This window comes from Vipera berus (genome assembly GCF_964194415.1).
Source record: "Vipera berus genome assembly, chromosome: 3".
In the NCBI taxonomy this organism is placed as follows: Eukaryota; Metazoa; Chordata; class Lepidosauria; order Squamata; family Viperidae; genus Vipera; species Vipera berus.
The window spans coordinates 207,455,098-207,470,065 of NC_138204.1; the positions used below are offsets into that span (position 1 = coordinate 207,455,098).

Below are 14,968 nucleotides of genomic sequence, written 5' to 3' on the forward strand. Positions count from 1 at the left end.
TGGCAAGTATGTATCCGAATTATCAGCCTAAATGCTGGAGGTGTGGCGATGAAGATGCAACATATTTTCACATATGGTGGACTTGCAAAAAGGTCAAGGCTTTTTGGATAAAAATTTGGTGGAATATGCAGAAGATCTTCAAGCAAAGGATAAAGTTTTGTCCGCAACTTTTTTTGTTGGGAATAATTACAGATGCTACGGTTGTGGACACTAAGCTGATGTTGAATTTAATTACGGCAGCAAGACTCTTAATAGGTCAGTATTGGAAGAAAGAGGAACTGCCGACTACAGAAGAATGGACTTTAAAGGTTTCTGACCTGGCAGAGATGGCAAAGATTTCGGCTTATTTGAAAGATCACTCGCAAGAACGTTATATTATGGAATGGAGAAAATGGATTGAGTATATCCAGAACAAATATAGGACTAAAAAGTTTCATGTAGCATTTGAATAAGTCTTCCTTTTCTTTTTCTTTTTTTCCTTTTTTTCTCTATATATATTTAATATTAATAGTGTTTGTATTATCCTATATGAGCCAGAGAGTGATAGATTTTAGAGTTTATGGTTGTTAGCATATGGATGTTTATGATCGTTTTTTTCTTTGTTTTTATACCTTGTACTTAGCTCTGGGAAGTCGGGGGGGGGAGGGGGGGAGGGGTAGGGAGGGAGGGAGAGGGGAGGGGGAGGGGGGACTGTTAAAGATAAAATGTATGATAAAACTTTTCAATAAAAAAAAATAAATAAATCTATAACCTCCTCACTACTAGAAATATCTTGAGAGATGACAGGGTGGGACTGATGGTTTATCTGGTGTTCTTTCCCATTTATCTAGATATTGGCTGCAAGGGTGGAGATGTTCTGGGTATTGGTCTCCTTCCTTGATCACATCTACTTCTACTTCTGCCATTTAAAAGTCAAGAAACACAACCAAACTCAGAAAACATTAAGGACACCAACAGACACTTGCTTTAGATCAGGGGCCTTCAAACTTGGCCCTTTTATGACTTGTGGACTTCAACTCCCAGAATTCCTCAGCCAGCATGGCTGGCTGAGGAATTCTGGGAGTTGAAGTCCACAAGTCATAAAAGGGCCAAGTTTGAAGACCCCCTGAGTTAGATAGCTAACAACAGTGCAATCTAAATCCCAAGTGTTAGACTTACAGTACATAAAGATGCCAACAAACTAACTGATATCCAAAGGGCTGGGCTAACCTGCTTCTTTATCTATCATTATCTAAATTAGTTATGCTTTGTTTTCATTGGTTGAATAACTAAACCACACTGGCTGGGTTCACACATGACATTAAGTATAAAGTGTGATTTGCAAACCCGTAACACACTAAAACAAAATCTGATAAATCACTTTATGATTTACCTTAAGTCACTTTACCTTCCACTGCTGTCCAGTACTGGCTTGTTTCTTAAGCTGGGACAAGTGTTTGATCAAGAATGGCATCCCTCTTCTCTCTATATATATGCTTCTATATTCTGACCGGCTTAATTATACAGCCACACTCCTTCCTTTGGGGTGTGTAGACAAAACAGAATGCAAACAGGGCGTTTTTGGTCATAGAACGCACCGAAATGGAGTTCCGGCACCTTTTTTCAATGGATTTGTGCATGGTAACATTAATAATATTAAACTTACCTTGAACAAAATCCTAGACTTTTAGATACACTAAAAACTGAAGGGTTTTTTTTTCAACTACAAAGGTAAACCTTATAGGGTAGGCAAGGCGGGTTGTATGACGTGTGTGAGTTCCGGCACCTTTTTTTTTTTTTTTACAAAAAAAGCACTGAATGCAAGTATTGCATTCCTGAGGATTGGGATGAAGCAGTTCCATTGGCCTTGCCAAAAAGAAAGTTAGCCCTAATTTTCATGAAGCAGGAGTATAAAATAGATCATTTTAACAGAACAGAGGTGGAAGGGACCTTGGAGGTCTTCTAGTCCAACTCCTTGCTCAAACCAGAAACCCTATACCATTTCAGACAAATAGTTGTCCAATTTCATCTTAAAAACCTCCAGTGTTGGAGCACCCACAACTTCTGGAGGCAAGTCGTTCCTCTGATTAATTGTTCTAACTGTCAGGAAGTTTCTCCTTAGTTCTAGGTTGCTTCTCTCCTTGACTAGTTTCCATCCGTTGCTTCTTGTCCTGCTTTCAGGTGCTGTGGAGAATAGCTTGACTCCCTCTTCTTTGTGGTAGCCCCTGAGATATTGGAAGATTGCTATCATGTCATCCCAGTCCTTCTTTTATTAAACCAGACATTTCCAATTCCTGCAGCAGTTCTTCGTATGTTTTAATTTAATTTAATTTAATAATTTAATTTGTATACCGCCCTTCTCCCGAAGGACTCAGGGCGGTGAACAGGGCAATACATAAAAACATAGCCTCCAGTTCCTTAATCATCTTCCATGCTCTTCTCTGCACTTTTTCTAGAATCTTTTTTTATATTGTAGCAACCAAAACTGGACGCAATATTCCAAGTTTGATCCTGCCAAGTGGTATTAACACTTCCCATGATCTCGGTTCTATCCCTCTGTAAATTCAAGCCTAGGACTGTACTAGGTTTTATATTTATTTATTAGTTGAATTTATATACCGCCCTATTCCCGAAGGACTCATATATAAGTTATATAAGCTTGGTTACTTTGGTTGAATGGGTTGGGAATCTCATCACTGGACCAAGTGTAATACTTTTAGAAAGTTACTGCTCTATCAGTGAGGACCACCAGTTTAGATTATCTTTCAAGACTGAGGTTGACTCATGGAAAAGAGCTCTGTCAACAGCTATTTAGCCAAAAATAGCTAATTGGAAACTTCAAGTTCTAGGAAAGTGTAATTCCGAGTAGCAGATGGAGGAGGACAAACCACCAGAAATTATTTGTAGACGTTCCAAAGAGAGTTTTCCGGCCACATCAAGAAGTAAGGCAGATTCACGTGGAAAAGGACTGTAGTTCAATAATAGGTCCATCTAGAGCAGGGGTGTCAAACTCAATTTCATTGAGGGCCGCATCAGCATTGCGGTTGCCCTCAGGAGGCCGGGTGGGTGTGGCCTGGGTGGGCGTGGCCTACTGGGTGGGCGTGGCTAGAGTGTGTATGGCCTACTGGGTGGGCGTGGCCAGCTCTACATCGTTCGCATCAAGGGTGCCTATGGGGGCCTGGGCAGGAGTGGGACAGATCTGAGGGTCTCTGGCAGGAGGAGGGTCTCTGGGCCAGGGCCAAGGCAGTGGGGGCCGTTCCCTCACTGTTTCCAGGATGGCTTCGCGGGCCACATGAAACCACTTTGCGGGCTGGATCTGGCCCCCGGGCCTTGTGTTTGACATGTCTGATCTAGAGAGATTCCCGAGCATCCAGGTCATGTTTGTCCCAAAGGTGCTTTTCCAAAAGGCAAGTGGACTTCCTTGGGTTTTTTTTTCTTTGAAAACACTTTGCTTCTCATTCAGAACTGAAGAAGCTTCTTAGATGAGAAACAAAACATTTTCAAGGGGAAAAAAACCCCAAGAAAATCCAGTTGCCTTTTGGGGAAAAAAATCCAAAGCTTCTGGTGAAGAAACTCCCATGAACGATCAACACGGAAAACAAAAAAAGATTTCTATCTGAGAACTTTTGAGAAACTTTTCTCGGCTGAGGACAAGTGAACACGTCCAGATGTTGGTGAATTGCAACTCATCCTCTCATTAGCGTCGCCTAATAGACATTGCAAGTAACAAATATGGAGAATCGTCTCCTGGAACCAAACCAACGTAGATACAATAATGGACACAAAAAATATTTCTAAGTTCCTATACTTATTTGCAAAAGCTCACTTTTTAGTGCTACAGCCCATATTTTCTTTGCTTCGGTTCTTAACATCTTCAAGTCAGCTTCTGAATATCCACAGAAGCAGGAACCAGATGTGCAAGCTACAGTCCATTAAATAGATTAATGATCTGAGTTGAAATGTTGGAGCTTCCTACAGATGCAATAATTTGTTTCAGCAGCATTAAAAACAAGGTGAGAAAACTATGTTTCTCTGCAGTAGAGCTGTTTCCAATCGAATATCCTCCTGATGTGATGGACAGCCTTCATTACCCCCAGCAGTGTGGTCACTGTAGCTCAACCATAACCAAGTAAAGGAGACTGATGAAGAAATTATTGTTGTTGTTAGTTGCGAAGTCATGTCTGACCCATCATGACCCCATGGACAACATTCCTCCAGGCTTTCCTGTCCTCTACCATCTTCTGGAGTCCATTTAGGCTCACGCCTACTGCTTCAGTGACTCCATCCAGCCACCTCATTCTCTGTCGTCCCCTTCTTCTATTGCCCTCGATCTTTCCCAGCATTAGGCTCTTCTCCAGTGATTCCTTCCTTCTCATTAGGTGGCCAAAGTATTTGAGTTTCAAGAAGAAATTATAGTGCAGCCTTTTTTCAATGCATTTTCAAAATCTATCCATAGAGAATGAGGTATGAGCCATGATGGCATCCATCATGGCATCACCATAATATGACACAAATTATATAATTTGTGTTATTTGTGTGATGACTATGGTGCTTATGGTGTTCCTGATTTTCTCTCCACACCGATCCTCAGGGAGATTATGAGTTCTAGTCCTGCCTAGGGAACAAAAGCTAGCTGGGGCACTTTGGGCCAATCACCAAGAGACTATGAGTTCTAGTCCCGCCTTAGGCATGAAAGCCAGCTGGGAGACTTTGGACCAATCATCAAGAGACCGCCTTAAGCATTAAAGCCAACTGGGTGATTTTGGGCCAATCATCAAGAGACTGTGAGTTCTAGTCCCGCCTTAAGCATTAAAGCCAACTGGGTGACTTTGGCCCAATTTCCAGGATACTATGAGTTATAGTCCTGTCTTAGGCACGAGTGCCAGCCGGGTGACTTTGGGCCACTCACCAGGAGGCTGTGAATTCTAGTCCCGCTTTAGGCACAAAAGCCAGGTGGGTGACTTTGGGCCAATAACTCTCTCTCAGCCCAACTCACCTTGCAGGGTTGGCATTATGAAAAAAATAGGAGGAAGAAGGAGTATTAGGTATGTCCATCACCTTGAATTATTTATCTCCATTAACATATCCAATGCATCGTTTAAAAAAAAAGGGTCAACTTGCATTAAAATCAGGAATACCTCTATATCAGTTCTGCTCTTTTATGGTGTGGAGCCATCTTATATTGTAAAGGTTTTGTGATTTTTTTTTAAAACAAAATTATTTTGGGTACCAAAGTTTCTAGTAAGTCTAGCCAAGATCAAAAACCAGGAGTCCTTTAATAAAAATGCTAAGCATACAATCACCTAATCATAAAGCAAACCACAGTGTTGAATCTACAGATAATTAATTGACAGCAGTTTTCCAATTTGCCTAATGGTAGCTCATCAAACAGTAATGCTCCTGGCATGCAAACGAACTGGAAGATCAGGCTGTTGGACCAGCTCTAAAGTCACAGCAATTAAGCAGGAAGAGTACTTGGATATATTTGCATCTTTTTGCAGCCTGGAATTATTCATCTGGAATCCTTACTGAAGATGTAGATTTTTACCAATGAGATATAAATCACAGTGTGATAGGCATCTTGCTGTAAATATGCACGCAGGTGACATGATGGCAGAGTTCCAATATCTCCGGGGCTGCCACAAAGAAGACGGGGTCAATTTCTTTTCCAAAGCACCAGAAGGCAGGATAAGAAGCAACAGATGTAAACTAATCAAGGAGAGAAGCAACCTAGAACTCAGGAGAAATTTCCTAACAGTTAGAATAATTAATCAGTGGAACAACCTGCCTCCAAAAGTTGTGGGTGGAGATTATAAAGAAGAAATTGGACAACTATTTGTACAAAATGGTATATATATATGGCAGTGATGGCGAACCTTTTAGAGACCAACTGCCCAAACTGCAACCCAAAACCCACTTATATATCTTCGGGGGCTGGGTGGGCGTGGCCCATTGGGTAGGTGTGGCTGTGGTGGTAACGGCACACTGGGTAGGACTAAAAAGTTCAATCAATCAATTCCAACTTTGCGAGATCTTTTTTTTTTCCCCGCGAGAAGTTGAAATTGATTGAACTTTTTCTCTTTTTTTGCACACGGCGGCGGAGGCCTAAAGAGAAAAATTTTATAAAACCCAGCTGAAGGCCTAGGACTGGGGCGACGGCACACATGCCCACAGAAAGGGCTCTGCGTGCCATCTGTGGCACCCGTGCCGTAGGTTCGCCTCCACGAATATAGGGTCTTCTGCCTGGGCAGGAGGTTGGACTAGAAGACCTCCAAGGTCCCTTCCAACTCTGTTATTCTATTCTGTTTTATACCTCCAGCTGAAGTTGGAGGGTGCTCTTGAACAGCATTCAAAAGTCGCAACCGATTCAGGACTTCCGGTGGCGACGCGACGCCGAAGACAGCCGTTTTCGGGCTGCCCGCTCCGCAGCTGTGTTTTTCCATCGTAAACAGCGCCGATCAGCTGTTTAGATGGATTTGAAGCCCCCTCCTCGGGAGAAGAGGAGGGGGTGAGGCCCCAGGTAGGGGTTGAGCTCTCCGAGGTCGCCTGAACTGAGAGTTTGGGCGGCTGAAGGATGAGCCCCCCCGAAGCCTGGGTTGCTCCGAGCTGCGCAGCGCCTCTGCTCTGAAAGGAGCAGAGCCAGGCGTTAGCAACCACCCCTGCCAAAAGGAAATACTTTTGATTATCAAGATGCAGGCAGAGCGGTACAGGAGGTCAAGGTGAAGTGGACTCTTTATTTTTACTCTCTAGCTCAATGGATTTTATAGCTTTAAAGTGAAAGTGCGCAATAAGTGAAAGTGGGGGAAGATGGCGGCTAAAACTTCTAAAGCTCTTCGGAATGCGGGGTCTTCCCTGGTGCAAGAGACCTCATTGCGAGCTTTGCTTCCTCCTGCATCTCCCCCGGTATTGACGCTTAAGGATTTACAAGATGCTCTTGGAAAGCATGCACAATTGATGTCTGATATGATGGATGAAAAGTTGAAAAAGCTGGAGGAGAAAATGGAAGAGAAAATGGAGAAATTGGAGAAGAAGATGGAAGAGAAGTTGAGAGCAATGAGGGTGGACATTTTGTCTATGGTTGTATCTGTAGCTGAATGTGTGCAACAGCTGGATGTAAAAGTGGAGGATCTCAGTCAAAAGAACTCTATATTAGAAGCAAAAGTATTAGAAAATGAAAATATAAGGGATACGATGGACGGAGATTTGAGCCTTGTTCAGTATCATCAGATGCAGTATGCTATTAGAATCAGGGGTTTAAAGGAGAATGGTAAAGAAGATTTAAAGCAGCTGATCTCTGAGGCTCTGGAAGGGGTATTGGGCCAGCCAGCATCTGAAATTGAGGGAAATATGGACAAAGTTTTTCGTGTAAATTCATGGATTGCAAGACAGAGGAAGTTACCCAGAGATGTGGTGGTCTACTTTACAAAGAGAGTAATTAGAGATGAAGTCATTCAAGCTGCTTATGATACTAAATTGATAGTGGCTGAGCAAGAAGTTTTGGTTTTAAAAGAGATCCCTCCAAAGATCCTAAGGAGAAGGAAAGATTTTGCATTTCTAGTACAGGAACTTAAGAAACGTGATATTAAGTTTAGATGGGAGATTCCAGTCGGATTGGTGGCGACGCACGAAGGTAAAAGATATCGTTTGGTTACTGTGGCTCAGGCACGTGATTTTTATAGCAATGTGTTAAAAGCAGCCCCCCTATCATTTTTGGAAGCTGCAAAAGGATACGGAGTGGGAAAGCTTCAAGATGTTGCAGATAGACAGACAGAGGACAATGGTGTTGGAGGGGATCAAGTTACAGTCTCATCGGATGCTGCAGGAGGCCAGAAGAAGACGCGTGCCGCCTTAAGAAGAGCGAGATGAGAGCAAGAGCAAGACCAGCAGAAAGTTATGGAATTTCCAAAGCGTGCTTATAGTGAAGATGGGGGAGGGGAGCGGTCTAAAGAAGTTTTGGGGGTCATGACAGATGTGCTCCAAAAGTTTTGGGGTGTTAAGATTGCTGACTAAATTTTTAAATTAGAATGTCAATGGAGTAAAATTATTATAGAGGAGAAAGAAAGTTTTTTTTTTTATATCTTACACAATTTAAGATTGATGTCATTTGCTTTCTAGAAAAGGATATTAGGGTTATGGACTTAAAGTATGTGTTGAACTAAGAATGGGTACGCAAGCTCCTAATTAACAATAAGCTGTTTTAGAGACTGCCTAAACCTTCTTTTTATACTTTTTCTATTCGAACTCAAGGATGATTAGGAACTGCGAGACACTTGGTGTGGTACATGTAAGAACTATTTTTGATCATTGTTTAGTTTGGTTGGAGATTATTAGGTTAACAGAGATAGGCGCTTTTGGCGCGTAATGGAGAATTTGTTTGGAAATTAGAGAAATGTGGGAGAATGTAAAGAGTAGATGAAAGTGGGAGAATGCAAATAGCAGGTGGAAAATTTTCCTTTTTTTCTTTTTTACCTTATTTGTAATATTAATGTTCTTTGTATTCATTCTGTGAGCTAGAGGGAGATAGAATTTATAGTTTATTATTGGATAACATAGGGGTGTTTACCTTTGTTTTTCGATTTTATACCCTGTATTTAGCTCTGGGAAGTCGGGGGGGGGGAGGAGGGAATGGGGGAGAGGGATAGGGAGGGTTGGATAGGGGTGGGGGAGGGGGGGATTAAAGTCAAAATGTATTGTAAAACTTTTTAAAAGTCGCAACCGATTCAGAATTCAGGGCACAGGGCATTTCATGCTGCAATTAAGTAATGCTGCTGTTCGGCAAAAGGAACCGGTTCTCAATGGACTTCCAATTTAAGGTGCTGGTTATCGCTGATCAAGCACGGCACAGGAGAGATCCCAGGTAGTCTTCAACATATGACCACAGTTGAGCCCGAAATTTCTGTTGCTAAGTGAGATAACTGTTCAGTGAATTTTGCCCCCTTTTATGAGCTTTTTTTATTTTTTTTTTGCCATTTTGGTCTTTAGGCAAATCCCTGCCTAAAGTGATTAAGTTAGTCCAGGGGTCAGCAACCTGAAACAGTGAAAGAGCCACTCGGAACCGGTTCCCTCACAAAAGGAAAAACTGGGAGCCACAAGAAAATGTGTGTGCATGCGCGTACATGCGGACAGGTGCAGAACAGGGTTTCAAGAGTGGAGCCAAGGCGAGATATACACCTACCCTGCATATTTGAATTGATTGGTTGAAATTTTTTAGTCCCACTTTTTTTTTTGGGGGGGGGAGACTACACATAGCAGAGGACTGGGAGCCGCAGGAGACGGCTGAAAGAGCCGCATGCGGCTCCGGAGCCGCGGGTTGCAGACCTGTGAGTTAGTCAAGTTAGTTAAGTTAGTAAGGTGGTTGGTCACTGATTTTGCCTCTCAGAAGGTCGCTGATCACATGACCACGGGACACAGCAACTGGCATAAGTACACGCCAGTTACCAAGCACCCCAATTTTGACCACGTGACCCTGGGGATGCTGCAAAAAGTCCAAGGGTGAAAAACGATCTAAGCTACTTTTTTCCCCAGTGCCATTGTAACCTGGAATCGTCCCTCAGTGAACTGTTGTAAATTGAGGAATTTTGTGAAACCGTTGTCTCCAACTGTGCCAGCTCACCACACTAGAACCGGGCAGAGTTAGCATGCTCTACTGTTAGGCAGCTTTCTCTTCTAGGACCAGGTGTTCTGCATTCTCAGTTACAGCAACTAGCCCATGAAACATCCATCTCTAAAGAATCCGATGACCCCGCTTGGTGTTTACTTTTCAAAAAGCACGAATGACCTGTCCCTTCCCCCAAGACTTTTCAGCCAGGAGGTTGAACAAACCCTGTTGATTGATTTGTTTTAATTCATGTTCTTGGATTAGAAGTGGAATGATTTTTTTTTTTAGACATTGCCCGTATGTTATATAATTGGTTTGTGGAGGGATATTTTTATATTGAGTTGCTGTTTCAGGTGTTAACACTCGGCTTGTTGCTTAGAGTCACTGATGCGAGACGAGTGACTATATTAATTATTCTAATTAATTGATTGAGAGGGTGTTTTTGTGTAATGGTGAAGGCAGCGGGCTTGACCTGGGAGGCTGTGAGTTCTATTCCCACCCTAGGCATGAAAGCAGCTGGGAAACGTTGGCAAACCACATCTGAAATCATGCCAAGAAAACAGTTGGGTCTAGTCCAGGGGTAGGCAACCTCGGCTCTTTTATGACTCATGGACTTCAACTCCCAGAATTCCTGAGTCAGCTATGAAGGAAGAAAGAAAGGAAGGAAGGAAGGAAGGAAGGAAGGAAGGAAGGAAGGAAGGAAGGAAGGAAGGAAGGAAGGAAGGAAGGAAGGAAGAAAGAAAGAAAGAAAGAAAGAAAGAAAGAAAGAAAGAAAGAAAGAAAAAGAAAGAAAGAAAGAAAGAAAGAAAAAGAAAGAAAGAAAGAAAGAAAGAAAGAAAGAAAGAAAGAAAGAAAGAAAGAAAGAAAGAAAGAAAGAAAGAAAGAAAGGAGAGGAAGAGGAGGAGAAGATGGAAGATGGGGAGAGAGGAGAGGAGAATTTTTGAGTTTCTCCTTGCCATTTCATTTCATTACCGATAGTTTCTTTTCTGATGCAGACTCCCCAAATACAGTAGACTTCATTTGCACCATGCAATCAGTCTGTGACTCCATATTCACCATAAAGCAACACAGCTCTTCATCCAATAAATCTCTTGTGCTGAACACAGTTCTCGCATTTTTAGCAATAAATAAATAAATAATATTAACACACCTGATGAAACTGTCCCTGCTCTATAAAAGCTTGCGCTCCCAGGCCTTAAAGATGCGACAGGGACTTACTTCACTTCTTGTTCCTCCTTAGCACATTAACCCCAGAGAAATTTCACTCATTCGTAAGTATAGTTATATCACAGAGATGTGCAAGAAATGTACCTTCAGCTCAAAGGCAAATGTGAAGTTTGACACACAACTGGGAAAGTACACTAACCAAATGGCGAGGGACAGGACAAAGTCAACCTATTTAGAGGACGGCGTAAAATAGGTGTCTTAATGTTTAAAGCGCAAGCACACACACACATAGAGAAAACATTTTGGCTGGGGAATTCTTGGAACTGAAGTCTGCACATCTTAAAAACTTTCAAGGTTGAAAAATGCTGGTGTAAAAAAATGCCTTTTCAGATCAGATTGAAGACTATTTGCTCCGGAATAATAATAATAATAATAATAATAATAATAATAAGAAGAAGAAGAAGAAGAAGAAGAAGAAGAAGAAGAAGAAGAAGAAGAAGAAGAAGAAGAAGAAGAAGAAGAAGAAGAAGAAGAAGAAGAAGAAGAAGAAGAAGAAGAAGAAGAAGAAGAAGAAGAAGAAGAAGAAGAAGAAGAAGAAGTTGGAAGGGACCTTGGAGGTTATCTAGTCCAACCCTCTGCTCAGGCAGGAAACCCTATACCATTTCAGACAAATGGCTGTCCAGTCTCTTCTTAAAAACTTCCAGTGTTGGAGCATTCACCACTTCTGGAGGCAGGTTGTTCCACTGGTTAATTGTTTTAACTGTCAGGAAGTTTCTCCTAGGTTGCTTCTCTCCTTGACTAGTTTCCATCCGTTGCTTCTTGTCCTGCCTTCAGGTGCTTTGGAGAATAGCTTGGCTCCCTCTTCTTTGGGGCAGCCCCTGAGATATTGGAACACTGCTATCATGTCACTCCTCACCCTTCTCTTCGTTAAACTACACATAAATAAAAAATAAATAAATAAACCTTTATTGTCAAAGTACAACATGTGTACATTGAGATTAGCTGAGCCTCCCCCTGTACTCTCTCTCTCCCCCCAACACACAGTGACAACAAACCCTCCATCCTACCACACCATACCCAATTCCAGCAACCGTTCCCTATATGTTTTAGCCTCCAGTCCCCCAATCATCTTTGTTGCTCTTCTCTGTACCCTTTCTAGAGTCTCGACATCATTTTTACATCGTGGTGACCAAAACTGGATGCCGTATTCCAGGTGTGGCCTTACCAAGGCATTGTAAAGTGGTATTAGTACTTCACGTGATCTTGATCTTTATTGAAGAATGTAAGAAGCTAACTTATAATATCAAATTAGTAGGATCAGGATGCTGTGCACTGTCTACTGATGATGTAACCTAGTTGGGTAATGAAATATCTGCAAACAAACAACCAAAGTCAGAGAGGACCAAAGACTTTCAGAGTTCAACCCTGAGCTACATGTATTGTAAGCAATTCTATTGTAAACATTTTGAATGAGAACACGGATTCTGTGTGTTTTCTCAAATCTAATGGCATCCTCTTACTGTGAAGCAAAAGGAAAGGAAGACGAGGGGTTTTCATCAAGGAAAGTCAGAAATGGGGTAATTTGAATCTTCAAGGCCCTGTTTTATGAAGCGAATGTTTTGCAATTTATTCCAAAGTGTTCTCGACCACCTTTGGTAGCGGTGAGGCTTACTGATGAATAGGATCTAGAAAATGTTTGTCCCAGCTAATCTCCCCAATGGTATCCCAAGAACCACACAAACCCTTCACGCTATAAATTGCATCTTGAATTCAAGTGGTTTCTTGAAGAAGAATGTGGGTTCTCAATTACGGCAAGCCTGCTGTCTGCTTTTCAGAATAAACTCACTCTTGATTTCTTAATGGGAAATACTTCAATTATGTCTTAGCTTCATTACTGATGCATTTCCATTTATCTCCGATTCAAACCACAGAAACAGATTTTTACATTCACCTAAATCAGGGGTAGTAGGCAACCTCGGCTCTTTTATGACTCATGGACTTCAACTCCCAGAATTCCTGAGTCAGCATAGCTGACTCAGGAATTCTGGGAGTTGAAGTCCATGAGTCATAAAAGAGCCGAGGTTGCCTACCCCTGACCTAAATCAAAGATGATAATCAGTTACAAAACAACATGCAGGCTAATTGGATTAAGTTGTGCCTTCTCCCGTGCCCTGAGATTAGACCCACGTGGCATCTCCTGGTACAATTTAATGTTGACTTTATTTTTTTCCTCCTCATTTGTAAAAGCCAAAATACCTTGCGAGATCTCCTGGAAATCAATGGAAACAAAGTACTGAAAAGATTCAAGCGGTAGAAAGATAGCTCTATATTCAGTGGTGGGATTCAAATAGGTGAACAACTGGTTCCCTGTGTGGATGCCGCTTCCGGAAGTCCATTCTGAGCCTAGGTAACAAAAAAATTAAGCTACCAGTTCTGCCGAACTGGTACGAACTGGCTGAATCCCACCACTGGCTATATTGTTATCTAATGTTAAAGGTAGAGATGTCTGACTTTAGGGGACAGTGTTCATCTCCGTTTCTTAGCCAAGGGAGCCAGTGTTATCTCCAAAGACGTTTTTGTGGTCATGTGACCAACAAGACTGTACACTCAGCTCTCTTTAGAAGAGCATATTGGAGCTGTGACTAGGGGGGCCTTTGCCCAGGTTCGCCTGGTGCACCAGTTGCGACCCTATCTAGACCGGGATGCCTTGCGTACAGTCACTCATGCGCTCGTGACTTCTCGTCTAGACTACTGTAATGCTCTCTACATAGGGCTGCCCTTGAAGTCCACTCGGAGACTCCAACTGGTGCAGAATGCAGCCGCGCGAGTTGTGCTGGGGGTTTCCCGATACTCCCATGTTACACCTTTGCTCCGCGAACTGCATTGGCTGCCGGTTGCCCTCCGGGTGAGGTTCAAGGTGTTAGTAATGACTTACAAAGCCCTACATGGCATGGGTCCGGATTACCTACGGCAACACCTGCGGCCAGCGTCAACTTCCCTCCGTCCAGTGCGCTCCCACAGAGAGGGCCTCCTCAGGGTGCTGCCGATCAAAGAATGTCGATTGGTGGCCCCCAGGGGGGAGAGCGTTCTCTGTGGGTGCGCCTGACCTTTGGAACCGTTTACCGGTTGAGCTTCGGACGGCCCCCGACCTTCGCTCCTTCCGGCGCGATCTCAAAACCTTCCTTTTTGAACAAGCTGGCCTGGCCTGATGGGATGGGGTTGGGTTTTATAAATCGGTTTTAACTTTTTAATGTGTACTAATTTATTTACGGGCATTGCTGTTTAATTACATTTTAATTTTTGTATCCTGTTTTTTATTATGTATTGCCCTGTTCACCGCCCTGAGTCCTTCGGGAGAAGGGCGGTATACAAATTTAATGAGAAAAAACAACAACACTAAAATGCATGGAATGCTGCTGCCTTCCAGCCCCAGTGGTACCTATTTATCTATTTGCATTCGCATACTTTGGAACAGCTAGGTTAGTGACAGCAAACCTTTTAGAGATCGAGTGCCCAAACCTCAACCCAAAACCCACTTATGTATCACAAAGTGCCAGGGCCGCATCAGCATTGTGGTGCCCTCGGGGGGGGGGTGGCAGGGAGCCAGCTCTGAGTGCCGCCTCTTTCATGCAAAAACTGGGGGCGCAAAAATGGGCCACCGTGCTACAAGGCGCAAAAATGGCCGCCACCGCACCGCGGGGTGCAGATACAAGGTACTGCACCATGCAAGAACGGGGCAGGGCTAGTGAGTATCACGCAGGCACTAGCCGCCCGCCATTTGCAGCATGTGGGTGCTCGCGGCCCCATGCGCTTATGTACACATGTAAAATGCTTCCCCCTCTCTTTTCTTCTAATCCACCAATCGACCAATGGTTGGTGAACTCTGCTCTACCACCTCTACTCGAGCTTGCTAATCGGCCGCTTCTCCTCCTTTGTGCTGGCCGGGGCTCCTGCTCCGGGCGGTGGTGGCAGCCTGATGGACCTGCTGTTGGCGGCAGTAGCGTGCATGTGCCAACAGAGAGGGCTCTGAGTGCCGCCTATGGCACACGTGCCATAGGTTCGCCACCACTGAGGTAGGTGAACAGAAGCTGAGGCAAGTAATGGGAACTCACCCTATCATGAAGCAACCCGGGCTCTCAACCTTCCAGCTGACAAGCTCAGCATCTTTAACCACTGTCCCACTGTGCCCCCTTTTAACCAAGAAAGCTTCCTTGGCCATGGCGG

The 14,968-nt window shown here is 43.3% G+C and overlaps 1 protein-coding gene and 1 long non-coding RNA gene across 2 annotated transcripts in view; one reads left to right on the top strand and one right to left on the bottom strand.

The window, feature by feature from the left end:
• LOC308665371 overlaps positions 1 to 10,469 on the top strand; it is a 90,881-nt gene extending 80,412 nt beyond the window's left edge. The window contains exon 2 of the long non-coding RNA XR_014025892.1: positions 10,372 to 10,469. This is a non-coding gene — a long non-coding RNA (uncharacterized lncRNA). The remainder of the gene's footprint in view (positions 1 to 10,371) is intronic.
• Positions 1 to 14,968, bottom strand: part of KCNQ3 (potassium voltage-gated channel subfamily Q member 3) — a gene marked incomplete at its 5' end in the record, with an annotated part of 188,981 nt that overhangs the window by 94,148 nt on the left and 79,865 nt on the right. The window lies entirely within an intron of this gene.